A 19,356-nucleotide genomic window follows, 5' to 3' on the forward strand; every position below is an offset into this window, starting at 1 on the left:
CTAAACCATCCTTGGTCCAATATTTGTTATAACAACTTTTAATCTTAACTTTATTTTGAACACATCTTAACCTTAATTTGTAACGAAACTCTTGTTATTAAAAACACAAATAATCATATTAATATAACATTGATCATCAAGTAATATATATATATATATATAGAGAGAGAGAGAGAGAGAGACACACACACACACACGTCATTATGTAAAAAGGTAGTAAAAAATTCAAATTTTTACTCTTACACGTCCATTATAACATACAAATATATGCATAAAATATTTAATAAAATACAACTCCTCACAAGTCACAACAGTGTACCATAAATCTTCATTCCAAAATGACACGTTAGACCACTCCAATCATAGAATGCCTAGAAAAGCCACGTGACAATAGTAGCATGCAAATCAGCACCAAACTTTGACCAATTACCGGGTGACAATTGACGATACAATAATGATGTTGCAAGATGATCTCTGTCAAACTAATACACATTTGAGAAAACACACCATATGATAACCAACGTATTTCTCTATTTCGATTACAAATATGGTGTGCAACTATGTTCAATCCAACATGAATCCAACGATGGTCATCCCGGCTTAGTTCTTAAAATAACTCACTACAAGAAACCAAATGAAAAAAACATGATTCTTGAAAATGATCCTGACATCATATAAACAAATAGAACGCAACCAGAAGTTAGTTTATGTTCGTTTATTTATTAAACGAGCGAACTTGAACAAACATTTTTTGTTTGGTTAGTAAAGCGGACGAACATGAACACATAACTTGTTCATAAATGTTGTTTGTATATTCAATTAGTTTTTAGGCCCGTCCCGTTATAATTAGTCTGGTTTATAAAATTTAGATATTGCCTATTAGTCAAGTTTTATTAAGTACTTATGCCAATAGGTTATCATTAACCAATAATCTGTTTTCATTGGGTACATTTGAAAGAAATGGGTATGTTGTAAGTTTAAAAAATGGCTAAGCTAGGGTAACAAAGAGTTCAATGGTAGTTATGTCATGTCCAGAGGGGAAAATAATATGTATGTATTAGATGGGACTGCAATAGTAGGGATTGTTTCTGTTCCTAAGGGCGAAACAGTTATCCATCTACAACAAAGAGTCACATCATGAACTGGTTTGTATGCTAAATTTTTGCAGTCTTTACATAGCGTAAAACACCATTATTTGAGGCGTATATGCATATAATTACTAACAACCACATGAAAGCAGAAAATTGAATTTTGTCACATATGATTGAAATATAAAAAAAATAAAGAAAAGGAGAGCAATAAAAAAAAGGCGTCATATGACATGATTAACATGTGAGGAACCTAGTCCTTAAAAGTTATTTCAAATCACTTTCAATATTAAACCTCGGATTGGAGTTTTCAAATGTTTTAATCATATTTATCCACTCAAGGCTTCTTAACCCTATAGACCCTAGTTAGACACCAATATAATCATCAAAAGCATATAAAAAAATATATTTATTGAAATTGGACCTTTGGTGTGTTTTTTCTATGATTTATCCAATTTATGACATATTATATGTAGTTAATAATCTTTTTAGTGGTTAAAGGATAGATGAGTATTTCTAAAAAAACAAGAACGGACAAGAAAACCTTGTTCGACTAATCGTTCACGTTCGTTCACCTTTTAACCAGCCTATAATTGTTTTTCGCTAATAAAGTGTTCAGGAGGTTTTAAGCATTTGCATTTGAAAACACTTAAAATTAGGCTTATAAACGAACCTAATGAACACGAGCAGAGCATTCTTGTGTTTCTTCATTTAACTTTAACCGAACACTCGATCAGACACAAACATGGTGTTCTTGTTTGTGTTCGTTCGTTAAGAAGATGAAGATGGTTGTTTTCGTTGACATGGCTCGTGAAGACAGCGAACCACCAAGAACCCTCCAACTGTTCTTACACGACCTAATCTCGGTTAGCTCAAGCAAACCAGCATGCACTTTAGTTACGACACCACTAAGCGGTGCAAAATTTCATGCACAAAGTACAACCCATGCTGCACAAAAAAAGTAAGCCGACCGGATTATAGCACCCAAGTTTTGTGGATCCATAAAGTTATCTAAAGCCACCGAAATCCCGGCTCCTTCATTTTCCACCACACGATCCAATTCTTTTATATTCACCAATTCTAAAGGCGATGCAAAATCAAGAGCCAATACCTGATGCGATCGGTTATCAACAATCATATTAAGATCAAGTTTTGATACTTCTTTCTTCGCTAACCCTTCAGTATAACAAACCTTCATTCTATCATAGGTAATAAGCAAACTGTTATGAAAACATGAGCAAAATAGACCATTTAGCAACAAAAAACCCTAAAATATATGCCATGAACACATATAGTTCATACATGTAGGGTTTTCATAGGCACAAATATAATGTCCGCTGACCTTTCAAATATGTGGCAATGATGACCGCAACTGAGAGTTGTAATATAACACCAAAGTGATGAAATTAGTAACAATTTTGAACATAATTGTATAATATGAGGTTGAAGAAGAGAGTACCAGAGTTTTTGATGAAGTGAGTTGCCAATTTCTCAGTGTCTATTTAAGTGTGTATGTGAGTCAATTACAAAACTAAGAGAGGGAGATGGAGAGGAATATATGCAATTGATTGAAACCAACTGGGTATTAACTACACTATAAAGTTCAAGGTGTTAAAATATAATAAGTATAGATTGCAAATTCAATTCCAAAAACAATTGATTTCCTTGAATTCAATTGCCACATTGACAGTTATCTTCTGTTGGCCAGGGTTTGTTTCATTTGGTTTTGATGGGTTTAAGGTTAAATTGTAGTTCAAAGTTAAAACGGAATCGAAAAAAAACAAGCATAACGAAACCATACATAAAAGTCCTAGAAAACATGTTAGTTAAGTGTATAAAAATATGGGACCCTTACGTCTTGAACCACTTCAAACTGTTGGGTTCCAGTGGCGATCAGTCAACGGTTTAACAATTAAACCCGGTTTTAATAATTGTTTAATAATGATTAATCATATTAATAATTAGACATAACGCGACGAAATATAAATCGAGTAATCATCACTTTTAAGAACCGTACATGATCTGGTTACAAACAATACGAGCACGATACGAAACCAACAAAAGTAAATATAAATCTAAATCGACAATATTTAAGTTTACCTCGGTTAATAAATAATAGGTTGAGACACCGAGGTTCAACGAATGTTGCTAGTTGACGAACCGAACAAACGAAGTGTGACGATGGCGCAAGAGGCAACAACGTCGGCTATAAGCGGACAGCAACGGAGGACGACTCAGGTTGCGCGGCGTCGTACGATGTTGGCCGGTGGCTTGTTGCAGCGGTGATTTCTTTCCATGAAAAACCAAAACAGTGGAATGGAGCTAATGCTCCTTTTTTTCTTGGAGTTTGGTGGTGGCCTTTTTTTTTCTTGTTTCCACCCATTAGTTGTTAGGTTATTATTATAAATCACTATATATAATAATAATCATAATCTAATAAGTATTAATTCCTAACCGGGCTTCAAAGTCCAACTCATTTAAAGCCCGAACAAGTTTATTATTTACAAATAAACTACACTGGTTATAACTAGTATAATTAATAATTCTGTCATAGTTATTTTCGTCATTTATCGGTTAAACAATTTAAGCGGATTTTAATTCGTTTCCCAAGGTGTAACTCTCATGAATCGTAACTTGGTCGGCAGCGTTAAATTAACCGAACCGGTACACTATTTCCAACAGTCTCCCACTTGGACGGCTTTCGATTAATATCCTTAACGCAGATAGTCAACGATACTCTAGCTACACATGGCTGCCCCGAACAAGTTATGACACTTTAAAGTCATTAATTAAAACATCTTTGAATACACTATTGAAAGATAATGAGCTTATGGTAATCGTTGTCATCTATCGTTTCTGTATAAGACACCAATTGAACAATGAGACATGGATCAGATCAATCTCATATGGCGTTCAATCATTATTGTTCTCGATCAAGAATCAAAGTGGTCCAATCAAACACATAGTAAGTTTGGGTGAGGCCTCACACTTCACAAATTTGAATCAATGAGGGTGCCAAGATGTCTAACTGTTACATATCATGTAAGAGTACATAATCCCATCCTGATTACATATAACTCTCACTGAACTTCAGAATATTCCCAACTAATGCCTTTATAGTCGGTAGTTACGCGACAGAGGTTGACAGTGATCAAAGAATAGCCTTTAGTAAGTTCTAATATGTATCTCAGGTCCAAGGATACTACATGAGTATACCAATATAAAAACATCTTATGATGATCCATGAAGATGATTTTATGCGAGTTACATCCAACGTCATTCATAATGAGGTCTGTGAGTTTGGAAGTCAACTCCTTAAGTCCAAAGTCAGAATAGTCTTAATTCAGAATCGTTCCCATGAGTCTGATCGACTACGAATAATTTAGAATATAATTTTCATGGATTAAACATATTAAATGAACACGGTTATAATACTTGACATTTTCATTTAACCATTAACTCAAAAGTGAACTCAAAAGTAACTGTTTAAATGTTCACACATCCAAATACTAAATTAAAACAATTGACTAGCTAATCTAAGACCGATAGCATCCCTGTGCTGGTTATGCTTGTCGTGAGTCATCGGCTTAGTGAACGAGTCTGCGAGGTTTTGATCTGTTTCTAATTTGCTTATTATGACGTGTCCTCATTCTATTATTTCCCGTATAAGGTGGAACTTCCTTAGAATGTCCTTGGCTCTGTGATGAGATCTAGGTTCTTTGGCCTGAGCAATAGCACCTGTGTTATCACAGAACACCTTGATTGGTTTATTAATACTCGGACCGCATCGAGGTCAGTGATGAACTTCTTCATCCAAGCAGCCTCTTTAGCAACATCTGATGCAACTATGTATTCAAATTCAGTGGTGGAATCCGCCACCACACTCTGCTTGGAGCTTTTCCAGTAAATAGCTCCTCTATTGAGAGTGAATACAATTCATGATTATGAGCGAGAATCATCTCAGTCAGTCTAGAAGCAAGCATCAATGTAACACCTTACAGTGAGCTCTTCTTCCACTCTTCCAACACTAAGAGCATGTCCTTGGTCTTTTTCAGGTACCTTAGAATGTTCTTTGCAATAGTCTAATGGGCAACGCCAGGACTTTGCTGAAAACGGATAGTCGTGCTTAAAGCATACAAGACATCAGTTTTAGTGCATAACATACCGTACATGATAGAACCAATCCCTGAGGCATATGGAATTTCTTGCATGCTTAGTTTCAATGTCCGTTGCCGGATATTGCGATTTGTTCAACATGGTTCCTTTAGCAATGTGAACACTCCTTTCTTGGAGTTATCCATTGACAAGCGTCCCATGACTTTGTGTATGTATGTACTTTGACTTAGCCCTAGAGGCCGATTAGACCTATCTTGGTAGATCTTGATTCCCATAATATAAGCAGCTTCACAAAGATCTTTCATTGCAAAACAAGATCCCAACCAGTGCTTAACTTCCTTAAGCATAGGAATGTTGTTTAAAATCAGTATGTCATCCACATACAGGATGAGGAATGATATAGTGCTCCCACTAGCCTTTCTGTAAACACAAGATTCATCTTCATTTTTGATACATCTTAACTCTTTGATTTTCTCATCAAAGTGAAGATTCCAGCTGCGAGACGCTAATTTGAGTCCATAAATGGACTTATTCAGTTTTCACACCCTATTAGGATATTTAGGATCGATAAAACCTTAAGGCTGAACTAGGGATGGGCGTGGGAAAATACCTGTATCCGTACCCGTACCTGTACCCGATTGTACTCGTACCAAAAATCAATAAAAACACGTACCAATACTCTGTACCAAATTTTTCGGTATGGTACGAGTACGAGTACGGGTATTGGCAAGGGTATTTCGGTACAATATCCGTTTTTGTACCACTTTGACTTTTTATTTCCAAATATTCGACAATCTTGAAACCGGTACCGGTACGAGTAACAAACAACTTGAATTAGTCCGGGTATCGGTACTTTCACAGGTACGTCACGTGTACCAAATTAGTACTCGTACCAAATTGGCCGTCGATTTAATTATAAGATAGTATTGAATAACCCTAATTTGGTCGACGACTTTAAGTGATTTTTTTGTTGGTTCAAGTTTTTGATGTTATATTATTTAATTTTGAAGAAACGTTTGGTACTTGTTCAATATTAACATGGTTGGAGAATTTATTTTATATATTAAATATGAAGAATTCTAATTAAACCTTTATATACTCCAAACAGGTACAAAATACCAAATGTACCCGTACCGTACCCATACATGTACCCGATTGTACATGTACCAAAATTCAACAAAAATGTGTACCAATATCCGTACCGAATAAGCTAAATCGGTACAGGTACAGGTACGTGTATGTCACACCCCAACCTACGGCGGAAATCCCGGGGCGCGAACTGATCGTCACAGCTCTCAAGGTTACTATCATGTAACATTATTTAAATGACAATATCAATTAATTAAATTAAGTTTTCAAATAAATCAAATATAAACAATTACATAATCAATAATCATACAACAATACGACTTATATCACAAATGATCTTGATTAATTATTTTCTAACTTAAATTCTTCACCAAGTCTTCACCAACCTGCATTAAATTTCTACGATAACCTGCATATGCGTATAAAATAGAATTTTGTCAACAACACATGTTGAGTGAGTAACACACCAGTTTAAAAGTATAAATAAAAATAAGTAGTTGCAACAAGTCACATGAGAATAACAAATTAACCAAATGAGCAAGTATAACTGAGATGTCGAGAAGCACAAAGGCTAACAACTGGCGTATGATCATACTAGACTGAGATTATGTTGGACCTCTCCGAATGTGGAAGCATATAAAGAAAATAAACACATAAACAAGTAAGGTATAAGTCGTTAACACATAAGACAATAGTTGCGGTTTTGAGTATAAGTATATATGAGAAATATAATTAACGCATATGTCCCCAAACGTGGAAAAAGAAGTAAAATACGGGAATGTGGTACTTACCTTAACCGACGAGCAAACGAGGAAAACAATATAATAAGAATGTGGAGGATAGATCAAACTCTTCAAGGAATACTGACTGGATCTCCTATTAACGAATAATTACGGAAACGAATATAAATAACTTATGATTTCAACAATTAACCTTAAACTAGATAGACGTTCGGGATTTGATGATCAGGTGCGTTCTTGCAAAAGTTATATATTACAAAGATTTATTATTAATTTTATTCTTAAAGTTTTATAGTATGATTTAATTATATAAAATACTTAAATAAATATTTATAATATTTTTGAATGGATTATATAAAGGCATTTATTTTAAATAGTTATTTCAAACTTTATAAAATACATTTAATGTTTATTATTAATAAAGATAGCTTTTAAATAGGTATTGTAAGTAAATAATAATATTTGAATAAACTGAAATCTTTTATAAAAATATACTTAAACTTATACTATATTTTAATATGTAAATTTACAATAATTTTTAAATATGCATTTTAACTTAAAACCCATTTCGAATGTTAAAACCTTCATTATAAAAGCTTTAAAAATAATAACAACTATTATATATATATAGGTATATATATATATATATAGGTATTGGATCATTTCAGAAGTTTTAGAGCACATGTTAGAAATTTTAAATGTTTAGATTGAAAAGAACATTTATATGGGAGATATGAGGGATGATCGTGGCTTGTCAGGGTTCGAGTCATGATCTCACCCGGTTTTACCGGCTCCTCGCTGTCATGCAGTTTGGCGGGCGTGGGGGTCGGGTTTTATCCAGGGAATCCCTCAATAGGTAGACCGCTAGGGGCTCTGTCCGTCCGGACTCATGACTGGCTCGGGCTACCTTTAGCTAATAGGGACCGCGTACAGAGTACCGGCGTTACTTAATTGGTCGTTTCAAAAATAAAAAAATTGAGAAAAACATATTAAAAAATATATAATTGAAAATATAATGTCATGTGTTAGTGAAGTTGTTAAAGTGCATGTGTTTTAATTCTTTAAAGGTTGGTACTTAGTACACAAAGATCAACTCTTTCATAATGCATTTTTTTTATATTATATGTTTCACAATGGTAATTTTCATTCGTTTTGTTTCTATCTATACTTTCTTTCAGCCTTTCAGGGGTAAATAACTTTTTTTCCACTGTCATTGTAAGGAAGGATCAAAATATTGGATGTTTTATAGATACATAAAGCTGAAAATTTTTAACTTTATAAGGGCCTCGAATTTTTTCTTCGTTTTAGGCCTTTAAAATAGCTGGACATACCTTCTTAATAAGCTTTAAGACTTTAACTAGCTAGTTATGCATGGATGATGGATGAAATAAGAGAAAAAACGAAATAATAATAATAATTTAAACTAGTAGTTTCATGGCCCACAAATTCAAAGTTTGATGCACATTAATGTGTTAACATTTCACCCATAATGATAAATTTGGGCCATAACGTCATGACGTGATGTAGCCACTGGCTGGCGTTAAGAGCCGACCACCTAATCATAACGCTAGGAAAAGTGTTTCGTAACAAGTAGCCTAAATGTTTGAATTCGGGATTGATGATACTTTTAGAATACATGATTCGGCTTTTTTAATACTTTAAAAATGTTATAATACTGTAGTAATATAAAAAAAATAAAAGTTAAAAATTTTGTACCGGCTTGGATCGAATTTTTTGTTCCTTTTTCTACTTATATTTAACAACAATTCATACTGTTATATTTAAAATATGACTATTTTACCTTTACTTTTCTCATTTTATTAATACAATAACAAACCTGGCAAGAAGCTACAATAGTGAACAAAACGTACAACAGCACCCACACGATTACAATTTTTTAAAGAGAAAAAGTACACCATTTTACGAATCGAGTCCAAGCTGTCCAACCCATTTCTCCCTATTTTTGACCCATAGGAATGCCTTTTGATCTCCTCTTTCCCGTGTATTGTTGAAAAGTGCCTTATTTTTCACATTCAATAAACTTCAGCAAAAAATTATCTATTTGAAATTACTGTATATTTCAGCTTTTTTTCTTGATTTTCAACATCATTTACAAGTTTACTGCTTTTCCATGAATTACACGTCTACATTCAGGTTATGTATGCACTGTCATCAGGTGAATCATGTACCGACACTGATTATGCGGTTGATGTTAGGTTGTGCGCCCATTCCACCGCACCACACGGGAACCTAGCTAGTTTTATTAAAAGCTTCCGCTACTCTGCCAAACACCTAAATATTTAAAAAGCTACAGCTAACAACTACCAGCTTTCAGCCTTCAGCTTCCAGCCTTCAACCTTCAACTTTAAGCTTACAGCTATCAGCTACCAGCTAGTTTTACCAAACATACACATAGTATGTATATATTTTATATAAGATTTTAATACTTTTAAAATTACATATAATGTAATCGAGTTCTTTGAGTGCATTCCAGACAGTGAGTTGGTAAGAAGATCAGTTCAATCATTGGCCTGGTAATTATAAAAACATTGTTAAAAACAAATGTATTTTGTCCATAACTGATAAGTACTAAGGCCATGTGTAGTCCTCATCCTTAGATATTATGCGTCATGTAACGTCCATTTAGAGTTTTGTTTTGTTTTTGCAAAAAGAGGGTGTAGTCGTAACTCTCCACCCCCGGGCATTTTGCGCCACGTGGCGTCCATTCACTATTATTCTTTATTGTTGTTGTTTAAATAATAATTCTTTAAATAATTAAATATAAAATTAAAAAGCTGCATTAAAATAAAAAAATACATTAAACTAAACTACATTAAAATAAATAAAACAACAACAACAACAACAACAATAATAATAATAAGACTAAATGCTGTCTTTTTAAAAAAATATATATTTTTCCGAATTGCTTTTAGAGATTGGACTTTTGGGTCGTCTTCGGATAACTCGTTTGTTAAAACCTCGACGTCGTGGTCCAATTCCTTCCTTTGAAATACTTCGACGGCGTCCAAATTTACTTGAAGGCGTTGAGCTCCGAGTTCTTGTATACCTTTGAGTCGAATGTTCATTTCTTTTAAATGACTTTTCATTTCGGCATTCGAACCCATTGACGATGATGCGACCCTTTCCCCCTTCCCTTGCTTCTTTCACCCGGCTGTCGAGGAATCTCGACAACATCCGCATAGGGATTCTCATCTTCAATATCGCTTAAGTTGAAGTTTCGAGCATCGAAACTTGGCGTTTTTGGATCAACCGAAGATGATGTCTTAAACCTTTTGTTAGGCCTAAAACTTTCGGTGCTGGCGAGCGCAACAGGGGCCCACTTAGGGTGAAATCTCAGTCGGTTTTTCCAACAGTTAAAGCAAGTGAAGTTCCCCGACTTCTGTTGATACTCTACCAACGCCCTTTAAATGATTTCCGCGTCAGAGACACCGCTACCTCACGTTCGAGCCATCCGAGAGTGAACCACATGGTAATCCATGCATTTGGAGTTTATGTCGGTCTATTTCGACATTACCGAATACTTTTCCCGACGCATGTCCCCGCCAAGTTTGTGGAACAAATCTTTAATTTTGTTTCAAAATACACCCAATGCTTGAAAGTTTGCTAAAAAAAATAAAAATATTACAAGTTCAATGTTTGTTCTAAGAAAATATATATATATATATATATATATATATTTTAAAACTTACCACACTCGGGATCTTCCGACATCACGCACCACGCCCGAGCAAGTAGTTCACACTCGTCGAGTTTCCACGGTATAGTGGTCTTTTTGGTACGAGGTTCGCCGAGGGGTTTCGTTACGTGCTTTCCCCCACGTCCGCCTCCACGCTGGCTCGAACTGTCGCGAGTCTCCGGGACAAGTTGAGGCTCCGGGTTGATTTGTGTCTCTGGCACCATCTCATCGTCGGGTTGGGAACCGGAACCGACCATCATATTCGTTGTTGGGATTTGGAAACCGGGCACCATTTTGGGTTAGGGGCTCCGGAACTTAGATATTGTATGTACAAGACCATTTGTTGGTTGAACAGATACGGGATTTGAGAGGTCGGGATTGTAGATGGGTTCGGTTGTGGATTATTTACGTCGGGATTGTTTGCGTTGCCTTGTCGGGCGTATGAAGCAAAACTGAGCATTTGGTTGTTGTACGGAAACATATTGGTTGGTGATCGAAAATATATATTTGAGTGTGTTTTATAGATAACTAGTTTGAGGCCCGTGTATTACACGGGTAATTGTTGAAAATTTTATACTTTGATCATTAAGTGAAATACAGTAAATAAATTGATCATATATTGTTAATACAATTACAATTAAATTAAAATTATAGAAATTACTTAACTAAGATTACACAGAGGGTAAAGTTAAAATACAAAGGACAATAAAAATGAGAATGGTGAGAAGGAATCAAGTCTATTGATCTTAGATTTGAATGGCTGAGATTAATTTAATAAATAAAAATTGATGAAAAGGACATTAAGGTAATAACTCATCTTTGTTGACTTTCTTTCTCCACATGCAAGGCACATGTCAATTCCCCATCATTTTAAAATGTTCATAACTTTTTCATACAACATTTTTTAAAACAAAATTCACCACAATAATAAGCGTTTTTTATCTTTAATATGAGTATCATATTGTTATATAAAAATAAAAGAAAATTAATGGATTTTTTTAATTGTGTTTTTTTTATTGTTCATTGTGTCTTTTAGTTGAGTTTTCATAAGAATTGTATTATAGATTTTGATCATTATGTTTTTCAATTGGTACTCGTATTACAGACAAAAATTAAAGCAAAGATTACGTCATTGTGTTGTAACTTTTAGTCAGTGTGTAATACGTTCATTGTTTTTTATTCGGATTGACATATGACAGATTCATTTAATTTGAGAACAATAGTATTGCATGCATTGTATATTACGTTCAAGTCATTGTGTAATATGTTGTTTCTATTGTGTTTTACGTTTCAAGTCATTATGTCTTACGTTTTAGGTAATTATTTTATACGTATTCCCCATTGTGTCTTACGTTTTAGGTCATTGTGTTATACGTATTCACCGTTGTGTTTTATGTGTTCAAGTTTTTGTGTAAAATGTGTTAATTATTTGTGTTTTATGAATTAGATAATTTGTTGTTATTTTATAATTATTTTTACATATTATTATTATACGACGGTGTTATTAGTACTTAAAAAACCATAATGATGAGTTGAAAGACATAATGATGAAAAAAGACACAATGATAAGCGAAAAGACACAATGGTGTGCGAAAAGACACAATGACGAAAAAAGACATAATACTAAGCGAAAAGACACAATGGTGTGTGAAAAGGCAAAATGACGAAAAAATACACAATGATAAGCAAAAAGACACAATGGTGTGCGAAAAAAACACGATATTATATATATATAGTGTATTTATCCTTTTGTTTTTGTATATACATCAATAAGTAAATTATGTATGTTATTACCATTCATTTTAATATGATTTGGAGTATCTATTTAATTATGTTTTATTAAATAAAAATTAAATTCACTTTATTATCTATTTTTATACGATATTTAATAACTCTCCGATAACTTGCATAATATGCAACCAAATAAAAGCTCGTTGTTTATCATAAACTAGTTTTTTACCCGGCGCGTTGCGCCGGGCAGGTTAGTTACCTCATACATTGGTAAAACTCAAGTGTTGTCGGCCCCAAGCATTGGACCGGTAAATCGACACAAATTTGGTCGGTTTTTGTTAATGTGTTTTATTGTACCGGAATTAAACCAAATATAAAACAAAAAAGTATAAAAGTTGAGGTGGACCAATAGGGTGACGTCAGCCGGTAAAACACGAGCGTTGGTAAAAGCCGATCGTTGTCGATCCCGGAACTAAAACACACACAAAAAAAATTGCTGTTCGCTCGGTTTTCTTTACATTCATTACGATGACTAAACTAAAGAAACATAAACAAACTATGTGGACCAGCTCGGTGCAGTCAAGTGACCCAGTAAGGCACTTGCAACACCAAAATTTCTATTTATTATATATAATAATTGCTTATAACTATATACGACTAAATTTCTTTACACTAAACATGAAATGAAAGCCCAAACTTAACACAAGTTAAGACAAACGAATGTACCATTCGTTGTCCTCATTCGTTAAACCTCCTACCACATTGCCCTTTTACATTATAAGACCAAATATATTATAAACAAAGACCAAGACGACAAAAGAATATACTAACACAAAGGCAGCAAGAGGATTGTTAAGAAAAACCGAGGCTGAACCTTCCAAAGAGGTTAAGGACGAAGCTACACCCAAACCAAACCAAACCAAATAGCAACAACAACAACCACTCCAAGAAACGAAAGCAAAACTATGCATTAATCCAACAAAACCCACCTCAACCTCAATAACAACAAACCCAAACCCAAAACCTTTGAGCCCAAACATTCAAGAAACCCTACACTGGCCCTCACCCTTACTGCCAAACTTGTCAAAAGTATCACCCTACCAACTTTCCATGCCGCCAACGCACTAATTGTGGCCGCCTAGGTCACCTTCTTAATGCATACTTTGATCTAATGCGTGCTCAACTAAACCCAAACAAGCCACTTCGTGCTCCTCAACCTGTCAACCAAAACCATGTTTTAACCCAAGCTCAACCCATCACTCAAGCTTACCCCACCCCTCGAGCATGTTTAATTGTGGAGATATTAGTAATTTCCGCAATGTGTGTCCTTGAGGTGCTAAAAGTAGTCAAATAATTATTAACTAAAATTATGCTAATCTAGACACTAGGTAATACTCTAGACTCTTAAACTTAATTTAAACTAGTGACCGGTAAGTGAACCGGTCAACTCTAGTACATCTAAGTAAGTCTGGATATCGAACCCACAAGACTCTTTGATTTACATATATTAACTAATTAATTAGACTCGACTAACTGACACGACTATTACTTTATTATTATGGGAGGGGGGGGGGGGTTTAAACTATATTATATTAAACTAATTAATTCAAGACAATTAATGAAACATAAGACTAACGAGTTTGACTGATTCAGATGACGATGAAAAACCACTTAGGCTAGAATCCCCAATGTTCCACTTATCAAATAGTTGGAAAACAATAGTTATGGAATTGGGATCGTAAAATAGATACTTAAAAAAGAAAACCCGAACAGGACCCCTGACCCCTTCAAGAAGACATGTATGAGATTCTAATAAGTTTTAAGACACACCAGTTGTATGTATTAAACTTCCTACCTTACAACGTAGAAATAAAAGGTAATTTAATAAACTCAATTGTCTTGCTAGACAAGGTTAATTAGTCAAATCTAGACGGACTCCTTACGAAGAACTAAATCTAGCAATCTTAATCAATAAAGAACTAATAATAACCTATCACCTTACAGCTTTCTAGGTTAGCAGGACTCTTTTATTCATTTGACTAATAATATATTCCTATGGCTTTAATGCAAATCAATCACAAACTAGTCAAGAACAAATAGTAAATGACGTAACAAAATCCAATTATATGACAGTCAATTACCAAGGATAATGTGGAATAATAAAACTAGAACAACCAAAACCAAGTACACATACGCATGAATCAAGTAAATTTACATAGTTTATTGAATCATAAAACCATAACGAAAGAAAAAATCCAACTAAAATCAAAACATCAACGATGATTCATCATAAGCCTAGGCAGTCTTTAATGTTTAATCTGGCATATTAAAATCAAACAAAACAATAATATAAGAAATTATGGTGAAAATATGAGAAACGAAAGATTAAAGGCGATAAAACCCGTAGTCTTCGATGTTGAATGTAAAACTCTTCACCCGGTGATTCCTTGCCTTCAAACACATCAAATAACTCAAAAATATGCTCCAAGAAACTCTAAATTCGGCTCTGCTTCGTAGGGTATTCTTTAGGTTAAGGGTTTATATAATGAAACAGGTACCAAAACCTGGCAAAAATGATAAAACTTTCTGGAATTTGATGGTGGCCTCCACCCGCGACCATAAATGACCCTCATGGCCACGCGGCGCGGTGCACTCAGGGGGGGTGGTGGTGTCTGACTGGTTCTCCTTTTAGTTCATTTCATGATGCGCCCCGGCTTCTCATTTTGGCTATTTTGACTCGTTTTTCACCCTTTTCGACCACGGTCAACTTCGGATCCTACAAAACACAATAATATTAGTATACTACAAATCTTAACAAAAAACAAACAAAAACGAATTAAATATGAAATAAAATATACAAGGGAAACATATATATTTTAACATTATATCAAATATCCCCACACTTACTCTTTTTTCGTCCCTGCAAAAGTCTAATGCAATGGAATCAGAATCGGAAAACATAGTCTGAAAAACATATTGATTAAATATAAGTTCAGAAAAGCGCAAAAACTGTGATCATCGATATTGTTGTCCACTTAAACCCATGCCTTAATATTTACCGGGAGAAATAAGATCCAACAATTATATCAGTCAGTGGTTTACACAATTAAGACCCGCTTATTTTCAGCTTTTACCGGACCAGACCACCCCAACTTAACTTAAATCTCAAAGTTAGTAGATTTAAAACTTTTGTTGCCCTTTTTTTTATGAATATTTAAGAAGCTCAAGGGTATTGTTTATCCACCTAAGCTTAAGCATCAAAGTCTACCAAGCAACCATTAGATACGATTAAGATATAATTAATTAATAGCTAGTGTTTCCCACAACATGACATACCCCGTTATCAAGCAATACAACAAAGCCATCACCATAGGTGAGTATGCACAAATTCATCTGTAAGGTTTTCATGTGGCGTGTCTCTTGTGGTCCGTTTCTTAATGGTAATAAGACGCGAGCAAGAGGACCCCACATGGCTAACAACATGGATGATCAAGTCAGTAGTGTATTTGTACTTTAAGTACGTACTGATCATGTTTAATGACTTAAGTGGCAGATAACTGCGGATTTGCTCTTTTTTAGCTTTATTAAATATTCACAACCCCACTTAGGAATGGTGAATACCCAGATGAATAAACTGCATGGAGACCCATAGTCTCTGGACCCGAGGCATACCATCAATATAAGATTTAAGGTTATAAAACCATACGCCTATGAAATGTAAAACACTAAAGCTAGACAGTTTAAGATTTATATCACCGGCTACTTGGCACACTCTAACGTTAAACATACCCAAGCATCATATGACAATGTATTCAAATTTAAAATTTTATAATATTTTCACATTTCATACCAAAAATTGAGGCTTGAGTATGGCCCGACCTTTCATTACTTATTTTCCACGGACATAACGCTTTACCCACAAAAGATTTCCGTTTACCCATTTTGTCAAATTGCTCTTTCATTCTTAAAGCTGAGCCTACCGACACATCTCAAGTTAAGTGCATTTTCTTTTTAGATTATCTCATATTATTAGTAGTTTGAAAAAACAATTTCCGATAAGTATCATCATCTTCCACTTTCACGCAAAAAAACTATATTCAAGGGACAATTTTTTTAAAACATTTTAAAATTTTTATTAAATTTTTTAATTTTTTAAAATATTTTTATTATTTTTATAAAGTTAAATTTAAAGTATGACTCAAATATCCTATCCCCACACTTAAATTTTGCATTGTTCTCAGTGAAAGGATAAGGATGATTAACAAAAATAAAATAAAGTTGATCTACAAAAAAAAAATCTAAAAATAAAAAATTAAGAAGCTAGATAATGGAAAAGACTTAAGAATGATGCTAAAGTCTTCTTCCATGAATTCCCTCCAACTACGAATGTGCTTAGAAAATAGTACCTCCTTCTCTCACACACGAACGTAAGCGGCAAAAATTCAACAATATCTAATAATATATTTTATCAAGCTGATTGATATTATGCAATTAAAGTATTTCACCAATCCACAAATATATAAAACATGAATAATCAGGAGAAAATAAATAAATATAAAGTATACGGCTCATCTGCTCCATCCCCACATTTTTCTTTTTCAATAAACTCTTGGGGATCGTCTCTCTGGCTCACTCAATCTTTAATCTTTACTTTACTTGGAACTCCATCTTCTCGACACAACAAAACAAAACAAAACTAAGAAAAACTATCGTTAGTGACTCAAAGAAAATTAAAAGAAAACAGAAATAAACAAAAATAAAATATACAAACTCTACACTTGAGTTTTCACTCAAGAATCACGTGGCGGTCTGAGCGGAGCTTCCACCACCACGGTAGAACTGCAGTGCCCTCAAAGATGCCGAATCACAATCCGACCATTCATCAATCTTGTTCTTCTTTCTAACTCCACGAACCCTTTCAAACTTTCGCTTTCCACCACCTCTTTCTCTAACACACTTCACCATTACTCGAGACCTAGAAACCTCTGTCACCTTCCCCACACTAACTCGAACCGAATGGGAATCGTCAAGACGTGGATCCATGCCCGAGATAAATGATTCTATCGAGTTAACTAGGTGACATGGATCAATAAGACCATATTGACCACTCGTATGTCTCATGGATTTAGCCACATAAGTAGCACTATCATCGCTGGCTCTAAGAGTGATTTTTCCTTCAAAAACGTCAATGATTGACCTAGTAGTATGTAAAAATGGACGACCCAAAATGATATGAACTCTCTCATCAGCCTCCATATCTAAAACAACAAAATTTGCAGGAAAAACTAAACTATTGACCATAAATAGGAAGTTCTCCACGACACCCCTCAGATACTTAACAGAACGATCGACTAAAGACAACATCATACGTGTAGGGGTGAGCTCTCCTAGGCCTAGCTTTTCATATAAAGATTATGGCATGACGTTTATGCTAGCTCCTAGATTGGCCAATGCTAGACACGTCGTGTCACTTCCGAAAAGGCATGGAATGGTAAATACGCTGGGGTCGGGTAACTTCTCTGGTAAGTTATTAAGGACTACCGCATAACACTCTCCATTTAGTGGTACAATCGAAAGTTCCTCCAACTTATCCTTTCTTTTAAGAAGATCTTTCAAAAACTTGGCATACTTAGGCATATGCTGGAGGGCTTCAATGAATGGGAGGTTAATCTTCAACTGACTGAACATATCAAGAAAATGCCCATATTCTCTCATGTACTTTTGATGCTTTAGGCGAGCGGGATACGGGACATAGGCAAGATCAATGCTGTGTGGTGTTAGCCGGACTTCAACCGGCTTTTTCTTGATGCTTCTCTCTACTTGCGGCTATATAATTGTTTTATTACCTTGTATTTTTCCAGGAACCTCCATTTCTATTTCCTCATCCACCAACTCATCGTACCCATCTTTCTCAACCTCTCTACTAACTCTCTTCGAAATAAAAACCCTATGACTACGAGTGGAGATGGATTTCAATTAAGCAGCCGGACTAGTTTGAGGAATACCCAAAAAATGACCCGAAAGCTTCTCTATTAAATGACGAGCAATATCACCAACGAAACTTTTAAGTTCAAGTAATGATGATTGCTGATTCTTTAAAAGTAGGTCATGCTTGGCAAACTTTTTCTTGGTAACCTGATCTCTTTCCAGGATTTGCTTTATCACATCTTCCAAACGTCCCATTCCACCACTCAAATCGTGCACATTATTTTGAACATTAGCACCATTGTTATTATTATTATTGAAATACTGACCTTGATTATGAGTATTCTGAAAGCCAGGTGGTGCACCGGACGGACTCCTATTAGAATTACTCTGATTTGGGTTCTTGTATGTATTCCAACTCGAATTATTGTTACTGTTAAAAGCATTTGGAAACCTGTTTTGACCGGAAATAAAATCGACCTCTTGACTCATCAATGGGCACTCCAAGGCACCATGTTCACCCCTATAAAACTCACATTTCTCAACCTTACCCTTCATCTCCTTCACCTCTCTAGTCAAAGAATCTAGAGCAGCAGCCACACTAGTGTCCAGATTAACCTGTGTAGACCTCGAGTAGATGAGGGTGTACTAGTAACGGGAGTGGAATTCCCGCGATGTGGCCCTTTGGCATATTCAGATTGAGCAAAACTTTCAAACATCTCGTTACATTCGGTGACATTTTTCTTAGCCATTAGAATTCCTCCCGCAGCCGTGTCGAAACGGACTTGGGTTTCCTAGTTCAACCCATTGTAAAACTTCTCAACGAGAGCCCATGGTGTGAGACCATTCTGTGAACAATGAAATAACAGATTCTGTAAGCCCTCCCAAGCATGATAATATGGTTCATCCGGCTCCATGTGAAACATGTGGATTTGATCACGAAGGTGAGCTGCTTTAGCAGGTGGGAAGT

This window comes from Bidens hawaiensis, unplaced genomic scaffold, assembly GCF_021521415.1.
Source record: "Bidens hawaiensis isolate Kalapana, Puna unplaced genomic scaffold, B.hawaiensis_p1.1 tig00003015_1, whole genome shotgun sequence".
Classification (NCBI taxonomy): domain Eukaryota; kingdom Viridiplantae; phylum Streptophyta; class Magnoliopsida; order Asterales; family Asteraceae; genus Bidens; species Bidens hawaiensis.